Raw genomic sequence first — 6,877 nt, 5'->3', positions numbered from 1 at the left:
ATGAGAGAATTACAGGAAATTGTGAAAGGGCGGTGTGTTACACATTGGATTATGGATCCGTCGAAAAAAACTGTATTATATGTAATAATGAAGAGAAAAAACAAACTGCGGGGGCCGTGGATCAAAATCTGTTTACGAGGTATTTCATTATTTTATGTTGAAACATTTCTGCTTGACTCTGTTTCGTGTACAATATCTGAGAAAACACATTATTTCTGGAGATCTCTAGAGGGAAAATGGTCTTTTTGGTGATATTGCTGACACTTTTGAAACACGGCTTTCGGCCTGAATACTGGTCTCATCGCTTCCTGATCTGGTTCTAGTAAACGTTGGTAATTGCAAAAAAAAAAAAAAAAAAAGAAACAACAGTGCTTCTGTGATATAATTTCAGCGACATTACAAGAAATAATTACTTAATCCCCTATAATTAGCATTATGATATGATTGGTTTAAACATATAAATATAAATAAATAAAGTCGATTATTATACAGAGGATTTGGCAACCCAAATCTTATTCTTGTCGGTGTTCCAGGGGACGTGTCTTACATTTCGTGACACATGATGTTCCAGCGGGTCTTACATTTCAGCTTTTGCGCACTCTCGGGTGAAAAGAACACTTTTATATTCATGAAAAACAAAGTTTAAGGCTGTATATCAAACAGTAAGGCTTTCACACTAGTAGACATGTGAGTCATATTACAATTTTATTATTTAAAAAAAAGCATAATGAACCAAATTTCACTATAACAACAATTCACTTTATATTAATATTAATAATAATAATAATAATAATAATAACAACAATCACAATAATAATAAACAAAGTTTATAAAAAAAAGTGTAAAATTTTGGTGCTGGGATTTTAACTTGCATCCTTTCTTTTCGTCACCAGTGTGTATAAGTACTCCCTAAATATTTCACTTATATTCAAACCCACCGTCTATACATTAATAACGCGCAATTTTGTGAAACGTTCATAAAATAATAATTGTAAGTTTTTTTTTACAGATACTTAAAAAAAATCACTTCCTTATTACGTCAAACAGGGTCAGTTTATTATGGATAACAGAACATGTCTGAATATCAGGGAATGTGGTGGTGGATAATTTGGCAAAAGAGGCACTAAAGGAACCAGATATTAACATCAGGGTGTGTTTGAGTAAGGCAGAAATAAAAAGGACTGGTTTGGTCTGAGATGAAAAAGTTATGGCAGAACATTTGGGACACAGAAACAAAAGGAAGACATCTATATGCAATACAAAGGAATGTAGAGGTGGAAAGGAAATGTGTTAACAGTATCCCATATATTATTAGAATTCACAGCAACTGATACAGAAAAGCACAAGCTATTTCAATCATTAAAATAATGTGGCATTACAAACTATTCACTTACGGAGATACTAGAAGGAATAAATAATATAATTAATTATTTAGATATTGAAATGTTACAAGACTGAAGAATAGGATTAAATATTTGTTTATTCATATATTGAATTAAGGAAGGGGAGAAGAAACCTTTTTTTTTTTTTTATCTGCTTTGCTTCCAAAGAAGTTGCGCTTTATACTCCAATCCAATAGGTGGCGCCTTTTAGCACCTTAAAGTTTGCCAAAAATAGAAGAAGAAGAACAGTCGAGTAGCCACATGGCTTCCGGGTTTTACGGTAAGTTTAAGCGCATAAATTCAATGAAAATACTCGTAATTAAAGCTGCACACAAGTAGGATATTTAAACCTCTGGATCCTAATGTGATTTCACATTATCTCTGTTCCAGTACTGTTTACATTTACAATCTTTATGCAGATTTCAACATGCAGAAGCTTCCCTGTAGCACTGATAGCACTGACCTGCTGGTGTTGTTATTATTGTTATCCGGGTACAAATTTTGAAGTAGGTTATAACATTTGTACATATCAACAGTATAGAAATCCGTCGGTGGTAGAGTTTTATCAAAGTTAGATCTTTTAATGCTAATCTGCTAAAGACCTGTCGGTTAGCATGTTCTGGAATTTTTGCCTCTATGGATTAAACTCCTCGGTGTTCTGACTTCTGACTATCAGAGCCAGCATTCAGGTTTTTCCCACCGTGGCTGGGTTCAGAGGGAGTGCAGGGACAATCATTTACAGTTGTGTTCAAAATTATTCAACCCCCACTGAAATTGATTGTTTTGGTAGGTTTGACATTGATTATGATCATTCAGTCATCCTGCTTACAATTAAATCAAAGAGGCACGTGTAGGTCAGACAAATATAACATAACATTTATAATGAAATAACCACAAATGTCTTTTCTGAGCTCACATCATTATCAGTTTTATTCAACCCCCAAGTGACATTCAATCTTAGTACTTAGTACAACATCCTTTTACAGTTATAACAGCTTTTAAACGTGAAGCATAGCTTGACACAAGTGTCTTGCAGCGATCTACGGGTATCTTCGCCCATTCATCATGGGCAAAAGCCTCCAGTTCAGTCACATTCTTAGGCTTGCGCACTGCAACTGCTTTCTTTAAGTCCCACCAGAGGTTCTCAATCGGATTTAAGTCTGGTGACTGCGATGGCCACTTCAAAATGTTCCAGCCTTTAATCTGCAACCATGCTCTAGTGGACTTGGAGGTATGCTTGGGATCATTGTCCTGTTGAAAGGTCCAACGCCTTCCAAGCCTCAGGTTTGTGACGGACTGCATCACATTGTCATCCAATATCTCCTGGTACTGAAGAGAATTCATGGTACCTTGCACACGCTGAAGCTTCCCAGTACCTGCAGAAGCAAAACAGCCCCAAAGCATGATTGACCCCCCGCCATGCTTCACAGTAGGCAAGGTGTTCTTTTCTTCATAGGCCTTGTTCTTCCTCCTCCAAACATAGCGTTGATCCATGGGCCCAAACAGTTCTAATTTTGTTTCATCAGTCCACAGAACACTATCCCAAAACTTCTGTGGTTTGTCCACATGACTTTTGGCATACTGCAGTCGACTCTTCTTATTCTTTGGGGACAGCAAGGTGCGCCTGGGAGTTCTGGCATGGAGGCCTTCATTACGCAGGGTGCGCCGTATTGTCTGAGCAGAAACTTCAGTACCCACATCTGACAAATCTTTTCTCAGTTCCTCAGCAGTCACACGGGACTTTTCTCCACTCTACGCTTCAGGTAGCGCACAGCAGTCGAAGTCAGCATCTTCTTTCTGCCACGACCAGGTAGCGTTTCAACAGTGCCCTTTGCCTTGAATTTGCGAATGATGCTTCCTATGGTGTCTCTTGGTATGTTTAACATCTTTGCAATCTTCTTATAGCCATTGCCCTTCCTGTGAAGAGTAATCACCTGTTCTCTTGTCTTCCTGGACCATTCTCTTGACCTCACCATGTTTGTAACCACACCAGTAAATGTCTAGAAGGAGCTGAGTATCACAGTCATTTTAAAGCTGCCTAATTGGTGCTTATTAGGCTTTATTGCTGCTCCCTGATATCCACAGGTGTTTTCAATACCTGATTGAAAACACTTCATTGAACCTCTGTTCTTCAGAGTGTGTGTGGTGGGCCTTAGCTGACCATGTCTGTCACCGGTTGTCCTTCATCCGAACACTTTCCGTAGGCATACTGGCATTAATTCCACAAGATGTGCTGTTTTGGAGAAACTCTGATCCAGTCATTTTGACATCATTTGTCAGATCTTTTGTCTTAGCCATTTTCCCTGCTGTGGGCACATCATCCTCGAAAGCTGGCTGTACTCTTGCTGCCAGTAACGTATATCCCACCTTCTGACAGGTGATATTGTAAGCAGATAATCAGTGTCATTCTCTTGACTTGTAAGCGATTTGATGTACTCAAACGTAAAGGTTTTGGCTTCAAGCATTATCTTTATTTGATTGCAGTCTGTTACTAAAGTATACCAGGTCATAACACATTCAAACAAACTGAGGTCAGCGATCTTAACAAAGTAGGCAATTTTTATTTGATGGGTCCTGATTTTGTTTTTCAGAATCTTGAGATGAATATCAGTAGGGCATGTGTTGAACTTTTCATGTATGGCATATTCAACTACTCCATGCCATTGCTGAATTTCTCACAGATGGATGACTGTGATTCAAGATGGAAAGCAATGGTGAGATGTTTGAATATTATTTTACACTCCAGCTGTCTGCAGATACTGTAATTTACTGGTGAGATGAGCTGTCATCTATTTTTTTTTTTTGTTCCCACTATGGATATTTGTCCATTACAGGATGGGACCGTGTTGGGCCTGGAACGCTACTTGATACGTGAATGGTGTGAGAGTGGGATTAGCTACAATGTAAGATGTGATGGAAATAGTGAGGTAGGAATACAAAAAGTAAATAAAGTAAATGTTCACTCTTTGTTTTCTTTTGTACGGTTTTGATAGAGAATCCAATTAATGTCTATACATTGTTTCTTTTGCAGATGGTGTACACATTTACAGGTACCTCCTTCCAGTCTGGGTTTCACCTCTGTTCACAAAACAAGATCAGATCATTATTATGTTTGTTATTCAGGAGAAAAAAAACATTTTGTAATTAAATGGTGTCAGGTTGAGGTCGATAAATAAAAACAGTTACCTACAAAACAAATAGTCCAAGCAATCAACTGTCTGTGCCAATTAATCAGTAAAACCGATGAATCGCTAAACCCTGAGTGTCCGGTGTGAAATTAGTGTCGTTCAGGAGAAAACATGTCCCAGCAGTGCGGGAAAAAAGGATCCCAATATACTACCACAAAAGTTTTAAATGTATAAAGCAGTAATGAATAGGTAATGAATGTGTCCTTTTGTTTGTGCATAGTTTTTAACAGCACCTCAGCTCCTGATGTGGCAGATCCAGTTAAAGGTAAGTACTTTACAAGGTATTTATTCTAAGATGACATGGCATACATAAGGGGAAAAATGAATGTAAGGAATGTAGTGCAGGGTGCAAAACCTTTAGATGTGATATTTGCTGAAATGAAAAGTTTTTAGCTGAATATTTATATTTCAGACATACTTAAAAGAAATATAAATCTCTATCTATTTTACTCAAGATCATATGAACCTGGTTTACTTAATCATTCCTGTCTTCGCTGTCATTGGACTACTGTACTACTGTATCAAAAGGTACATCTGCATCACTTTTTATAAATAAAGAGACTCATCCACTCAAACATCTCGTTACTGTGTACTTTATGTAGATAAACAGGTCTGATGTAAAAAAATATTGCTAGATGTGATGGACAAATACATGATTTATATAATTAAAAGGGCAAATGCATAAAATACATACATAAATTACATTTCATTTATACATTGTTTTTTAATTATTTAATTTCTTTTTTCCAATTTTCCAGATTTCTGTTATAAAGGTAAATCCAGAGTCTTTTTCAGGGAGTGAAGATCATGCTTTCGGCTTCAGAACCTCAGTCCTGTCATCTTGTGCCTTTGTATGCATTGACATTTACAGTGGATTTGGAAAGTGTTTAAAACCAAATATCGACCAAGTATTGTAATTTGTTATTTTGCAGACTGATACTATTTATACTATATATATATATATATATATATATATATATATATATATATATATATATATATATATATATATATATATATATATATTACACACACCTGCAATTTGATGACACTTTTTCCTTAAGAGCACTTTTATAAATGATATTATACATTCCAGTATTAAATGGATAAATGGAGACATTGGAAGTTTTAAAGTTTTGTCAACAAATGCCAAATTTTTTATCATTACAGAGCACAGGCAATAATGTTAGATTTTTTACCTTGCCCTGATAAAATGCCATGTTCTTGTGTGAAATTATTACTTGCTGGATCAATTGCTTATTTATAACATCAACTATCTCAAAAAAAGGACCATAAAATGTTGATCCCTTTGTCTCTTGTAATTTTCCAACTCTGACTATCAAAAGCTAAAGAACCAAAGCACTTTTTACTTATTTTGAATATGCAAATTATGTATGTATGTCCAAGTTTTGTGTTTTTTCCTGTCTATGTGCATTTGGTTACTGTTACAACTTATTTACCGTGTGTGTGTGTGTGTGTGTGTGTGTGTGTGTGTGTGTGTGTGTGAAAGTGAGCTGTGCATCTGTCATGTTTTGACGTTGGTCCTCCCTGAAGTTCTTGTTTCTTCTTAACTCTACTGTAAAATCACCAAAAATGTCAAAACAAAGTTGCACAGTTTTGAAGTCGTATTTTAATAAATCTTGTACTCATTCTGAAAATAGTCATCTTTACTATTGTGAAATACGTTAACTTGATGTCTGGGATATCCAGGCTATTGTGAATAAGTAGCTTATTGTGATCTGTTATTAAAAGCTGCTTCTTGCTCCCCCTTAATCATCACACCATAATCAGGACTGACCACTGTTATGCCATTTTAGAGTGATTATTGGCTGCAACATTTGACACTTTCATTAAAAAAAAGCACGAACTTGACTTTTTTTTTTCTTTTTTTAAATAACAAATCTTAATAAATATCTTAATGTATTGAGCATTTTAATAAATAGACATTTTTCCAGTAAGAATAGAATATGTTTAGAGCACAGAGGAAAATATAAGGATGAAAAGAAGCAATATTATATATATATATATATATATATATATATATATATATATATATATATATATATATATATATATATATATATATCCATTTGTATATATTTTGTATTTTATTTAAAAAACTTTTTAATTTAACAGGAACAATTTACAAAAGAATAAAAAAAAAATTGATAAATAATTTTTATCTTGTTATAAATAAAACTTTATTAATATAAAACAACATTCAGAATGTAAGGACAGAAATACGGGGAGAAAAGAGTGTTATTTAGAATTTTTGTTTTGAAATACAAAAGAACAGACTACACAGGA

The sequence above is a fragment of the Silurus meridionalis genome, chromosome 29 (genome assembly GCF_014805685.1).
Source record: "Silurus meridionalis isolate SWU-2019-XX chromosome 29, ASM1480568v1, whole genome shotgun sequence".
In the NCBI taxonomy this organism is placed as follows: domain Eukaryota; kingdom Metazoa; phylum Chordata; class Actinopteri; order Siluriformes; family Siluridae; genus Silurus; species Silurus meridionalis.
The sequence above is the reverse complement of the archived record's forward strand: the minus strand, read 5'-3'. Positions refer to the sequence as shown.